This window comes from Hyperolius riggenbachi, chromosome 10 (genome assembly GCF_040937935.1).
Source record: "Hyperolius riggenbachi isolate aHypRig1 chromosome 10, aHypRig1.pri, whole genome shotgun sequence".
Lineage (NCBI taxonomy): Eukaryota > Metazoa > Chordata > Amphibia > Anura > Hyperoliidae > Hyperolius > Hyperolius riggenbachi.
Genome location: NC_090655.1, coordinates 161,861,920 through 161,876,674, shown reverse-complemented (window position 1 = coordinate 161,876,674; position 14,755 = coordinate 161,861,920). Strand labels below are relative to the sequence as shown.

At 47.4% G+C, this 14,755-nt stretch overlaps 1 protein-coding gene across 1 annotated transcript in view; it reads left to right on the top strand.

Moving 5' to 3' along the window:
- Window positions 1–14,755, top strand: part of SH2D4B (SH2 domain containing 4B) — a 1,318,135-nt gene that overhangs the window by 1,065,049 nt on the left and 238,331 nt on the right. The window lies entirely within an intron of this gene.

Below are 14,755 nucleotides of genomic sequence, written 5' to 3'. Positions count from 1 at the left end.
GTGATGATGCTGTCTCCTATGCCACTACATCCATTCCCTTCTTATTTTCTCTCCCATCTCTTATTCCCCCTGTTACTATACATTCCTTCCTTCTCTTGCAAGATCTCTCCTTTACCTCCTCTTCCCCACCCCCCACTCAGACGTGTATCAGGAGGCGTGCAGATAGGGCAGGTGCTATAGGCGCCCCTGTCCCTCACCTCCCAGGGGGCGCATCAGACTGGTGGCCAATCAGCCCTCCCTCACATCCAAGTAGGTCAGAGTCCGCTGTCTGTGCTCCGTTACCGTTATACGGACCGCGGCAGTACGGTAAGCTTCATGATGTCCCATTCACCTCCCTGCTACATCCTGTATACGTTGGCAACACAGCGCCGCTCGAGATTGGCTCGAGATCAGGCCAGGCGCATCCCCCTCCTCCTGTGATTGGCTGCACGCACTGCACATAATGGAGCTGTGCTTAGCGTGCCGCTGGGGGCTGAGAGAGGAGAACAGCAACAGACTCTGTACTGCAGCTGAGTGAGTTCCTAGCTACAGCCTGAACCATGCACCTAGCACACTGCCTACAGCCTGAACCCTGCACCATGCCCACAGCCTGCACCCAGCACCCTGCAACTAGCATCCTGCACCCTGCACCATGCCCACAGCCTGCACCCAGCACCTTGCAACTAGCACCATGCCCACAGCCTGCACCCTGTAACTAGCACCCTGCCCACAGCCTGCACCCAGCACCTAGCACCCTGCCTACAGCCTGCACACAGCACCCTGCTCACAGCCTGCACCCAGCACCTAGCTCCCTGCCTACAGCCTGAACCCTGCACCTAGCACCCTGCCTACAGCTTGAACCCTGCACCCAGCACCCTGCAACTAGCACCATGCAACATGCCCACAGCCTGCACCTTGCAACTAGCACCCTGCCCACAGCCTGCACCCTGCAACTAGCATCCTTCCCACAGCCTGCACCTAGCACCCTGCCTACAGCCTGCACACAGCACCCTGCCCACAGCCTGAACCCTGCACCATGCCCACAGCCTGCACCCAGCACCCTGTAACTAGAACCCTGCCCACAGCCTGCACACGGCACCCTGCAACTAGCACCATGCCCACAGCCTGCACCCTGCCCACAGCCTGCACCCAGAACCTTGTAACTAACATCCTGTCCACAGCCTACACCCAGCACCTAGCACCCTGCCTACAGCCTGCACACAGCACCCTGCCTACAGCGTGCACACAGCACCCTGCCCACAGCCTGAACCCTGCACCATGCCCACAGCCTGCACCCAGCACCTTGCAACTGTTACATAGTTACATAGTTATTTTGGTTGAAAAAAGACATACCTCCATCGAGTTCAACCAGTATAAAGTACAACACCAGCCTGCTCCCTCACACATCCCCGTTGATCCAGAGGAAGGCGAAAAAAAACCCACAAGGCATGGTCCAACCAGCCCCCAAAGGGAAAAACTCCCTCCCGACTCCAGATGGCAATCAGACAAAATCCCTGGATCAACATCATTAGGCATTACCTAGTAATTGTAGCCATGGATGTCTTTCAACGCAAGGAAAGCATCTAAGCCCCCTTTAAATGCAGGTAGAGAGTTTGCCATAACGACTTCCTGTGGCAATGCATTCCACATCTTAATCACTCTTACTGTAAAGAAGCCTTTCCTAAATAAATGGCTAAAACGTTTTTCCTCCATGCGCAGATCATGTCCTCTAGTCCTTTGAGAAGGCCTAGGGACAAAAAGCTCATCCCCCAAGCTATTATATTGCCCTCTGATGTATTTATACATGTTAATTAGATCCCCTCTAAGGCGTCTTTTCTCTAGACTAAATAAACCCAGTTTATCTAACCTTTCTTGATAAGTGAGACCTTCCATCCCACATATCAATTTTGTTGCTCGTCTCTGCACCTGCTCTAAAACTGCAATATCTTTTTTGTAATGTGGTGCCCAGAACTGAATTCCATATTCCAGATGTGGCCTTACTAGAGAGTTAAACAGGGGCAATATTATGCTAGCATCTCGAGTTTTTATTTCCCTTTTAATGCATCCCAAAATTTTGTTAGCTTTAGCTACAGCGGCTTGGCATTGAGTACGATTATTTAACTTGTTGTCAATGAGTACTCTTAAGTCCTTCTCCAAGTTTGATGTCCCCAACTGTATCCCATTTATTTTGTATGGTGCTAGACCATTAGTACGTCCAAAATGCATGACTTTACATTTGTCAACATTGAATTTCATCTGCCATGTATGTGCCCATATAGCCATCCTATCCAGATCCTGTTGCAATATGACACTATCTTCCTGAGAGTTGATGATTCTGCACAATTTTGTATCATCTGCAAAAATAGCAACATTGCTCACTACTGCATCTACTAGGTCATTAATAAATAAATTGAAGAGCACTGGACCCAGAACAGACCCCTGTGGGACCCCACTGCTAACAGTCTCCCATTTGGAGTACGATCCATTGACCACAACTCTTTGTTTTCTGTCCATTAGCCAGTTCCCTATAGATGAACACAGACTCTTCCCCAGTCCTTGCATCCTCAACTTTTGCACCAGACTTTTGTGGGGAACAGTGTCGAAGGCCTTTGCAAAGTCCAAGTATATCACATCTACAGCATTCCCAATATCCATATTAGCATTCACTACCTCATAAAAGCTGAGCATGTTAGTCAAACAGGACCTGTCTTTAGTAAACCCATGTTGATGCTGAGAAATAAGATTATTTTCTACTATGAAGTCATGTATAGTATCTCTTAGTAACCCCTCAAATAGTTTGCATACAACTGATGTTAAGCTTACAGGTCTATAGTTTCCTGGATCTGATTTTTTGCCCTTCTTACATAATGGGAAAACGTGGGCTGTACGCCAATCCACTGGGACTCTGCCAGTTGCAAGAGAGTCACAAAAGATAAGATAAAGGGGTTTATCTATAACTGAACTTAATTCCCTTAGGACCCGAGGATGCATGCCATCCGGGCCAGGTGCCTTGTCTATTTTTAATTTATTTAGTCTTGCCTTCACTTCTTCCTGCGTTAAGTATTTAATATTACAGTTAGAAGATTGAGACTCTTCCGCCTCTGTAGTTTGCAACAGTGCTGTTTCTTTTGTGAAGACAGAAGCAAAGAAAGCATTTAATAACTCTGCCTTACCTTGGTCATCCACCATTGAGTTCCCACCCTCATCCTTTAGGAGTCCGATACAGTCAACCTTTCTTTTTTTAGAGTTGATGTACTTGTAAAACTTTTTTGGGTTAGATTTGATATCCCTAGCGATTTGATTTTCAGCTTTGATCTTTGCCAGCCTAATTTCTTTTTTACAATTTTTATTGCACTCCTTATAATTGCTTAGTACAGCCTCGGTCCCCTCCTGTTTTAGGACCTTATAGGCACTCTTTTTCCTCTTCATTTTATCCCTAACCTTTTTATTCATCCAGGAGGCCCTTGTGTACAGACTGCAGGAAGCATTACCCCAGCTTTCCACCCCTGCTGTTGCTGTTCTGCCAACCCACCATCAGGTGCCTGTGGCCACCAGCAGCATCTGGCACCCCAGAGACCTGCTGAGCCTAATGAAGAGCCTGTATGCAGTGGAGCTGCCCAGAGCAGAGGTACCAGCCACAACATTCTCCTCCAACCAGCAGCAGTGACTGACCAGCATGGTGACTGACTACTAATATTTTCATTCAGCAGGCTTGACACCGACAGGCCCGTACAGGGCCGGGCCGAGGCATAGGCTGGAGAGGCTCCAGCCTCAGGGCGCAGTGTAGGAAGGGGCGCACAATTCATTCAGCTGTCATTCCTAATTGTGTTTGAAGCAGAAATAAATAAGAAAAGGGGATACATAGCAGTGACTGCAAGCCAGATAACTAGATATTAAGGTGTTGGGGAGGTTGTGGGCCCTGTGGCCCTCTTAGTCTAATAGCAATCAGTGTGTGACAGCTGAGGTGGGAGGGATGGAGGGGGCGCACTTTGGTGTCTCAGCCTTGGGTGCTGGAGGACCTTGTCCCAGCTCTGGGCCCGTGGACCCCATGGAGTACTGGTTCAAGAGACTGGACATCTGGGGGAGCTTTCCCAGTACACCCTGGAAGTCCTGTCCTGCCCCCCCCCCCCCTTTCCAGTGTCCTCTCCGAGAGATGCTTCAGTGCGGCCGGTGGCGTGATGGTCACCGAGAAGCTCTCTCGGCTGTCCCACAACTCTGTGGACAAACTTAACTTCCTGAAAATTAATCAGACTTAGGTGGAAGGTGAGTTCCTGGCCCCTGCTGTCAGTGACAGGGGGACATGAAGTGGCTGCCTGCCTGGGAATTTGAATAATGCCTACCTTTCTAACGCAAGTTACAACCTAGTTCTCCTAATTGGCCTGGTAATTAAATATTTGCTGTGGTGACAGCCGTCATGTCCCATGGCCTCATATGCTGCTGCTGCTGCTGACACATGCTGCTCCTCCTGCTGTTGCATTTTCCCTACTACAGTCTGTATTCCCATCACCAGGGTCCACAAATACTTACAATTTTTGAACTGAATTATTGTGCTATGGTGCCACCAATGTGCTGCTGAGTCCTTAGTCCTCCTCCTGCTGCCGCTGATGTTGTATTTAACTACAAAAGTCTGTGTTCCCAACGCCAGTGTCCACGGAAACGTACAATTTTTGGGCTGCCTCAGAGTGCTGCTTAGTCCTCCTGCTGCCACCTCTAATCTCATATTTAACAACAACAGCAGTCTGTGTATCCACCACCAGGGTCCACAGATGTTACAATTTTTGAGCTGATTTATTGTCCTGTGGTGCCACCACTGATAGGCCATGCCTTATGCCCTGTTTACACTTAATCAGTTAGTACACATTTTTTTTTTTACCACAGCAGTGCATTGTGAAAACGATTTCAGTTAAAACGCATTAAGTGTGAAAGGTGCCACAGGAAATCATGGGCATTACTTTGAAAATCCATTGTCCTTTCAGTTATAACAGAGCAACTGATTAAGTGTAAAAGGGGCCATTCTGTGCTGCTGCTCCTGAGTCCTTAGTCTTCCTCCTGCTTCTGATGTTGTGCTTAACTACTAAAGGAATACTGTAGGGAGGTCAGGGGAAAATGAGTTGAACTTACCCGGGGCTTCTAATGGTCCCCTGCAGACATCCTGTGCCCATGCAACCACTCACTGATGCTCCGGCCCCGCCTCCAGTTCACTTCTGTAATTTCAGACTTTAAAGTCTAAAAAGCACTGCGCCTGCGTTGCTGTGTCCTCACTCCTGCTGATGTCACCAGGAGCGTATTGCGCAGGCCCAGACCATACTGGGCCTGCGAAGTATGCTCCTGGTGACATCAGCGGGAGCGAGGACACAGCAACGCAGGTGCAGTGGTTTTCAGACGTTAAAGTCTGAAATTCCGGAAGTGCACCAAAGGCGGGGACCAGAGCAGCGGTGAGTTGCAGCGTGGGCACAGGATGTGTGCGGGGGACCATTAGAAGCCCGGGGTAAGTTCAACTCATTTTCCCCCGACCCCCCTACAGTATTCCTTAAAGTCTGTGTTCCCAATATCAGGGTCCACGGATGCTACAATTTTGGGACGGCTTTATTGTGCTGTGGTGCCACCAGTGAGGTGCCATACTCTTTTGTGCTGCTGCAGAGCGCTGCTTAGTCCACCTTCTGCCACCTCTCATGTCATATTTATTGACAGCAGTCTGTATTTACACCGACAGGGTCCACGGACAACTCTACTGCCAAGTAATTTATTGCTCAGAAAAATAAACCTCTCAGGGTGTTTTTTGGTGCTATCCACTCATCCTCCTTCAGTGGTACCACCGTCAGATGCCATTAGGACTCTTCACCTGCCTGCTTGGTTGTAGTTTGCTAGGGACTCTGTGATTGCTTGAAATGTATTTCCATGTTTAAAACCAGTTATATTACCAATTAATAGCTGCATTTAAAGTGTTAATTTACCTTTAAAATTGATTTTCTCAAAAAGTTTTTTTTTTGTTTGCTTTAAGTTGTAGCCACTTCTTACCCTTATAATTTATGCAATTTGGAGCATCATAGCATGTATGGGGGCTTTGCTATTAACGTTAAAGTCTAATCCGTGATCACGGCCATGGTCACGGATTCTACAGGCAATCACGGCTAAAATCCGACTCAAATTTGGAGGTCCGTTTCAAATCCGGGTAACAATCATGACTCATCCAGATTTTGGAACTGCCGTGGCCAGATTTATTTGAATCTGTGATCGGGGGTATCCGAGCAACACTAGCCCCCAGTATAGATAGCTAGTATAGTTGCCCCCAGTATAGGTGGCTATTATAGTTTAGAGATGGCCCGAACGGTTCGCCGGTGAACGGTTCCTGGCGAACTTCCGGTGGTTAGCGTTCGCAGAGAACCGCAAACTTTTCCAGAAGTTCGGTTTGCCCCCATAATGCACCATTAATTTGAACTTTGACCCTCTACATCACAGTCAGCAGGCACATTGTAGCCAATCAGGCTACACTCCCTCCTGGAGCCACTCTCCCCCCTTATAAAAGGCAGGCATCGCTGGCAATTTTACTCATTTGTGCAGTAAATAGAGAAGGGACAGCTGCTGCGGACTCTCATAGGGAAAGATTAGTTAGGCTCTTGTAGGCTTGTTAGCTTGCTCCTTGCTGATTCTTATTGCTGAAATAGCACCCCACAACAGCTTTTTTGAGAGCTAATCTTGTTCTTGTGATTTATTTTTTTTCTGTGTGTCCCTCTGACACTTGTGTTGCATAGACAGCCTTAATAATTCATACTGTGTGTGCCACTGCCAGGCCTAACATATTCAGTGACTACCTGTGTGTGTGACAGGTGCACATTGTAATACCTATCACTGCATATACCTACCTACCGGTTGTTCACAGTGCACCCACCTACCTACGTGAGCTGAGCACATGCAGTGTCACTGTGCCTGCCCACTACCTGTCTGTGTGTGACATGTTATTATTTTTTATTATTATTTTTTATTTATATAGCGCCAACATCTTCCGTAGCGCTGTACATAGTACAAACAAATAATGGGGAAAAAATATACATAAGAAATACAAGACACTGTACAGTCATGACATTGAATAGAATAAATACAGATACATACATAGTTGATATGTAGTTGGTACATATACATATGTTAAAATTACAGCAGTATGAGAAACACTAGGAGGAGGTCCCTGCCCTTGCGAGCTTACAATCTAGAGGGTAGTGGGGAGGAAACAAAGGGGAAGGAAACACCAGGATTAGTGGGTGAGCCAGTGTGCCTTCAGTGCTGCCTATAGCAAATTATAGGCTTGTCTGAACAGGTGTGTTTTCAGAGTACGTTTGAAGGTTTCCAGACTCGCGGCATGACGAACCGGCTGAGGGAGAGAGTTCCAAAGGAGAGGGACCGCCCGTGAGAAGTCTTGGATGCGAGAGTGAGAGGAGGTGACTAGGCTGGAGGACAAAAGGGTCTCCTGTGAGGAACGGAGGGTCCGAGCGGGGAGGTATCTGGAGATTAAAGAGGAAATGTATGGAGGCGACAGCTTGTGTAGAGCTTTATATGCAAGTGTGAGAAGTTTAAACTGGATCCTTTGGGCAACTGGTAACCAATGGAGGGATTGGCAGAGAGGGGTTGCCTCAGAGGATCTAGAAGAGAGGTGGATGAGACGGGCCGCAGAGTTTAGTAGGGATTGGAGGGGTGCCAGTCTGCTTTTTGGTAGACCACAGAGTAGGGTGTTGCAGTAGTCAAGACGGGAGATGATTAGGGCATGCACAAGCATTTTACCGTATATACTCGCAAGCAAGCCGACCCGCATGTAAGCCGACCCCCCCACTTTTACCCCAAAAAACAGGAGAAAATGATTGACCCTCATGTAAGCCGGGGGTAGGAAACGCTGGCCGCGTGATCCCCCGAATATGTCCCAGTATAGCTAGTATAGTGCCCAGTATAGGTAGGTAGTGCTCAGTATAGCTAGTAAAATGCCCCAGTATAGCTAGTATAGTGCTCAGTATAGCTAGTATAGTGCTCAGTATAGCTAGTATAGTGCTCAGTATAGCTAGTATAGTGCTCAGTATAGCTAGTATAGTGCTCAGTATAGCCAGTATAGTGCTCAGTATAGCCAGTATAGTGCACAGTATAGCTAGTATAGTGCTCAGTATAGCTAGTATAGTGCTCAGTATAGCTAGTATAGTGCTCAGTATAGCTAGTATAGTGCTCAGTATAGCTAGTATAGTGCTCAGTATAGCTAGTATAGTGCTCAGTATAGCTAGTATAGTGCTCAGTATAGCTAGTGAAGTGCCCCAGTTTAGCTAGTATAGTGCCCCATTATAGCTAGTATAGTGCCCCATTATAGCTAGTATAGTGCCCCATTATAGCTAGTATAGTGCCCCATTATAGCTAGTATAGTGCCCCATTATAGCTTGTATAGTGCCCCATTATAGCTTATAGTGCCCCAGTATAGCTTGTATAGTGCCCCATTATAGCTTGTATAGTGCCCCATATAGCTAGCATAGTGCCCCATATAGCTAGCATAGTGCCCCAGTATGGGTGGGTAGGTGGGTGGGTAGGTGCTGTCCCTCCCCGCTCCCCCGCGGCTGCCGCTGCTATTACCTTAGGCGGCGCCGCTTCCTCTATCCCCGTCCTCCTCCGGTAACTCATTCACAGCAGCGCGCCTCTCGCTGCTGTGATGACGAGGAAACCATAGAGAGCGGCTTCCTGTAGCGGCGATGCCGTTACTATGGGAACCGCTCTCTATGGTTTCCTGCGTCATCACAGCAGCGGGGGGCGCGCTGCTGTGAATGAGTTACTTACCGGAGGAGGACGGGGATAGAGGAAGCGGCGCCGCCTAAGGTAATAGCAGCGGCGGGGGGAGCGGGGAGGGACAGCACCTATCCACTTATGACTCGCAAGCAAGCCGACCCCCCAACTTTTGGCCCACTTTTGGGGGGTCAAAAATTCGGCTTGCTTGCGAGTATATACGGTAGTTGCTTCTTGTGAAAGGAAGGGACGGATTCTGGAGATGTTTTTGAGATGGAAGTAGCAGGAGGTAGTTAAAGTGTTAATATGTGGTTTAAAGGAGAGCTCAGAGTCCAGAGTTACCCCTAGGCAACGAGCTTTGGGGGTTGATGCTATTGGGGTGTTCTCTACATTGATTGTGACAATGGGAGGTGGAACAGAGAGCGAAGGTGGAAATATCACAATCTCCGTTTTGCTCATATTGAGTTTAAGGAAGCGGGATGACATAAATGTAGATACAGCGGATAGACATTTGGGGACTTTAGATAGTAGTGTGGAGAGGTCTAGGGCAGAACAATAAATGTGGGTGTCATCAGCATAGAGGTGGTATTGAAACCCAAAAGAGCTTATTATCTGTTCCAGGCCATGGGTGTAAATAGAAAAGAGGAGGGGTCCAAGGACGGACCCTTGTGGTACTCCCACAGACAGTGGGCGTGGAGAGGAGTTGGTATTGGCATAGGAGACCATGAAAGAACGTCCAGACAGGTAAGAGTTGAGCCAGGAGTGTGCTAGGCCCTTGATTCCCAGTGTTGAGAGGGTCTGGAGAAGCAGGGTATGATCAACAGTGTCAAAGGCAGAGGACAGATCTAGGTGTATTAGTACAGAAAATCTTCCTTTGGCTTTAGCAACTAGGAGGTCATTGGCAACCTTAGTGAGAACGGTTTCCGTGGAGTGTTGAGGGCGGAAGCCAGACTGGAAGGGGTCCAACAGGGAATTAGCAGAGAGAAAGTTAGACAACTCTGAGTAAATGTGGCGTTCCAGCAGTTTGGAGGCAAAGGGAAGGAGAGAGACTGGGCGGTAATTAGAAAGGGCAGTAGAGTCTAAGGAGGGTTTTTTGATTAGTGGTGTTATGATAGCTTGTTTAAATGAAGAAGGGAAAATGCCAGTTGAGATGGAAAGGTTAAACAGTGTTGTTAAAGCAGGAATGAGGGGGGAGGAGAGCTGGGGGATAAGATGAGAGGGAATAGGGTCTGAGGCGCATGTAGTAAGATGAACTTTAGAGATTAGTGAAGAAAGACGCTGTTCAGTTAAGGCAGAGAAGATGGTTAGCAGGGAGGGGGTTTGAGTGGGTGAGTGGTTATGTGGAGAGGGATAGTTAATAGTGGGGGAGCTGCTGGGAGGAGAGGAAAAAGGAAGAGGTGATTGGACCGGTGAAGAGGGTTGCTTTTGAAAGCTGTTCTGTAGCGTTTCAATTTTGCTCACAAAATATGCTGCAAAGTCCTCTGCAGACAAGCTTGTGGTTGTAGGGGGAGGCGGGGGGTGGAGAAGAGAGTTGAAGGTGTTAAAAAGTTGTTTAGGGTTATGGGATTGTGAAGAAATAAGTATAGAGAAGTATGACTGCTTTGCAAGTGAGAGAGCGTCCCTGAGCTGCAGCAGCGTGTTTTTATAGTGGGCGAAGTCATCTGCGTTGGAGCTTTTCCTCCACTGCCGTTCTGCTGCCCTGGACTGTCTTTTCAGTTGTTTGATGGGTTCAGTCAGCTAGGGCTGTCTGTTGATGCGGCGGGGGCTGAAGTTGGTGAGAGGGGCGGCTGTGTTCATGGCAGCAGAGACTGTGGTGGAGTAGTAGATGGATGCTGACTCGGGGTCAGTGTAGGATGACAGGGAGCCCAGGGGTTGTAGAGAATCAGCTAGGGAGCAGAGGTTGAGGTTGCGATAATTCCTGCATAAGCGTGATGGCTGCACTACAGTAGCTGGAGGAGGCAGGGAGGGGCTGATTGTAAACGTTATGAGATTGTGATCTGAAAGGGGGAAAAAAGAGTTATTAAATGTGGAAACTGGGCAGAGCCGGGTAAAAACTAGGTCCAAAGTGTGGCCATTTTTGTGGGTGGAGGTTGAGGACCACTGGGAGAGGTCGTAGGATGAGGTGAGTGAGAGGAATTTTGTGGTAGTGGAACAGTTAGTGTCTTTGGGGATGTTAAAGTCCCCAATGATGATGCAAGGAATGTCAGTGGATAGAAAGTGGAGAAGCCATGTTGAAAAGTGGTCAATGAAGGTGGAGGCTGGTCCAGGAGGACGGTAGATGACAGCAACCTGGAAATGGTGAGGGGAGTAGATGCGGACAGCATGAGCCTCAAAGGAAGAGAAAGCCAGAGAAGGTGCAGATGCAAGCGGTGTAAAGGAGCAGTGTTCGGAAAGAAGAATTCCCACCCCACCCCCATGTTTGTCACCCGATCTAGGTGTGTGGCTAAACTTGAGGCCACCGTATGAAAGGGCAGCTGGAGACACAGTATCAGATGGGGTTAGCCATGTCTCAGTGAGCCCCAGGAAGGTGAAAGCATTAGTGATGAACAGATCATGGACGTGGGCTAGTTTGTTGACTACAGAGCGTGCATTCCAGAGAGCCCCAGATATGGGAGGGGGAGAGCTGGGAAGGCAAGGAATGGTGATCAGGTTACATCGGTTAATATGTGCGGAGGAGTGAGGATGGTCAGTGCGGGATGTGGTATTTACCAGAGTGCAGTGTGGTCTGGGAGAGGGTCCTGGATTGGGTGATATGTCCCCAGCAGCAAGTAGGAGTAGTAGGCAGAGATGAGAGAGGTGAGGATGTGATTTGTATGTGACAGAGGGCTGTTTGAGAGATGTGGAGGAAGGTATGTGTGATTTGAGAAATAAGAATAGTTCATGAGTAGAGAGAAGAGAGGATGGTAGGAGAGAGGGAGCAATGTAGATGTTATTGCTGGCAGCGGGAGGGGTAAGTGATGTAGGTATTTTAAGTAGTGGGGCTGACAGAATAATGGCTGTAAAAATGATATTAAACATTTTGCAAGTTGGTGTGTGTCTAATTAGGGAAAATAAGTGTCAGAGTTAAAGAGTGCAGGGTAGTTTGTGTGATATTATCAGGTGTATGTTGATGGTTGAAATCAGGGTAGTTCAGGGATTGATAAACATGAGCTGATGGTGGAAGTCAGGGAAAACAAAGAGAAAAGATCATACCAGTGTTAGATCAGCAGATGAGCAGCCATGGAGAGTTTTGTATTTGTTCTCATCTGGTCTCTTCTGGTTTAACTCTGGGCTAATTCGTGGTGTCTTATACACCCTTAAAGATATGCCCTTTAAGTATATGCCCTGCTGACCAAACGGTCTGCTGACCTTTGAGATCTACTAATATAGGCCCTAACAGAGTTTGGAGTTAATAGGCAGAATGATATCAGGTGTGAGTTGGCTGGCCAATTTGTCTCACAGGGGCAGGGCTAGTCAAACATATGCAAAGGCTCTATTGAATAGGTAAGAAGTAGCAGGAAGTGGCCTAAGTTAATTATGCATACCATTTAAGATAGAGAAATTAGCAATGCAGGATTCAAGGAGCAGATCAATCAGTCAGGAAATATTGCATAGAGTCAAATGCATACCATTTAAGATAGAGAAATTAGCAATGCAGGATTCAAGGAGCAGATCAATCAGTCAGGAAATATTGCATAGAGTCAAATGCATACCATTTAAGATAGAGAAATTAGCAATGCAGGATTCAAGGAGCAGATCAATCAGTCAGGAAATATTGCATAGAGTCAAATGCATACCATTTAAGATAGAGAAATTAGCAATGCAGGATTCAAGGAGCAGATCAATCAGTCAGGAAATATTGCATAGAGTCAAATGCATACCATTTAAGATAGAGAAATTAGCAATGCAGGATTCAAGGAGCAGATCAATCAGTCAGGAAATATTGCATAGAGTCAAATGCATACCATTTAAGATAGAGAAATTAGCAATGCAGGATTCAAGGAGCAGATCAATCAGTCAGGAAATATTGCATAGAGTCAAATGCATACCATTTAAGATAGAGAAATTAGCAATGCAGGATTCAAGGAGCAGATCAATCAGTCAGGAAATATTGCATAGAGTCAAATGCATACCATTTAAGATAGAGAAATTAGCAATTCAGGATTCAAGGAGCAGATCAATCAGTCAGGAAATATTGCATAGAGTCAAATGCATACCTGTAAGAAAGAATATCGCGATGTCAGTACAGATGGATAAGTAGATCTTCAAGTACAGTATATATTAAATAACTCTGGGCTAATTCGTGGTGTCTTATACACCCTTAAAGATATGCCCTTTAAGTATATGCCCTGCTGACCAAACGGTGCACATTGTAATACTCATTACTGCATATACTTACCTACCTGTTGTTCACAGTGCACCCACCTACCTACGTGAGCTGAGCGCATGCAGTGTCACTGTGCCTGTCCGCTACCTGTCTGTGTGTGACAGGTGCATATTGTAATACCCATTACTGCATATACCTACCTACCTCTTGTTCACAGTGCACCCAGCTACCTATGTGAGCTGAGCGCATGCAGTGTCACTGTGCCTGTCTGCTACCTGTCTGTGTGTGACAGGTGCACATTGTAATACCCATCACTGCATATACCTACCTGTTGTGTTCAGTGCACCCACCTCATCACTGCATATACCTACCTGTTGTGTTCATTGCACCCACCTACCTATGTGAGTGCACGCAGTGTGATATACCACTCCGTGCATACCTATTAACTGCACCTGTGTGACTGCACATTGTATTAGTCAAGTCAGTGTATACCTTTCACTTTATCCCCCCAATATGGACAAAACAAAAGGCAGAGGCAAGTCACCTGGCAGGTCTGTTCGAGGTCAAGCTGTCATGATTTTGTGCAGCCCTCGACCAAAGCACAGTGTTCAGAAGAAGGCACGTGCCATCAACCCCCAATATTGTCAGGACATAGTTGACTATTTAACACAGAACACCTCATCTTTCTCTGCTTCCACACGGAAGCATGACATATCTTCCTCCTCCTGCTCTGATTCTGGCACCCCACTTAACACTCAGTCGGCCGCCACCACCAAAGTGCCATCACCCCAGGGCTCAGCGGTGTGGAAATTTTTGTGTGTGTCTGCCTCAGATGAGAGCAATGCCATCTGTACTCTCTGCCACCGAAAATTGAGCCGTGGAAAGACCAAGACCCGCGTAGGGTCAACTACCTTACGAAGGCACATGATTACAAAGCACAAACTGCAATAGGATGACCACCTGAGGAAAAGCAGCACACAAAAGCAAAGCCACACACCGCAGTGGAAGATACCAGGCCGCAATTTTTTTCTCAAAAAAAGCAATACCTAAACTGTACTGTGATGTTGAAAGGCATGTGGTGACATCTCTGGCACACAGCGTTGGGTCAAGGGTCCATCTGACTACGGATTCCTGGTCTGCAAAGCATGCTCAAGCCTGCCCGAAGACTAAGTCAGTTCCCACACACAGCATCTCTGCCTGCACACTGTGTGACTGCCTGCCCCAAGACTAAGTCGCTCTCCACACAGCATATCTGCCTGCAAGCCGCTTGACTGCCTTCTCCGCCACCACTAACAGGGTCCAGGACTCCAGGCGGATTCCTGAATTTTTAAGGCCACTGCTAACAGCGGTCACTATAATGATTTTTCTGGTGCGTGTACATGCCTGCCTAATTTTTCAGGCTGCAGTGCAGCTGCAACAACAAAACAAAAGGCATGTACATGTGCCCATTCCCCTTCGTGATCATTGCCTTGCCGCGGTGAAGGGGCTTGGGTATCACAACGAAACAATGACCGCCGGCTATATGAGTGTCTCGGGGGGTGGCACACCAAAGATAATAAGGTCGTTGCTTTGTTGTGTAGGTAGTATAGTTGCCCCCAGTGTAGATAGCATAGTTACACTCAGTGTAGGCATTATAGTTGCCCCAGTGTAGGTAGTATAGTTGCCCCAGTGTATAGCATAGTTGCCCCCAGTGTAGGTAGTATAGTTGCCCCAGGAGGGGGAATC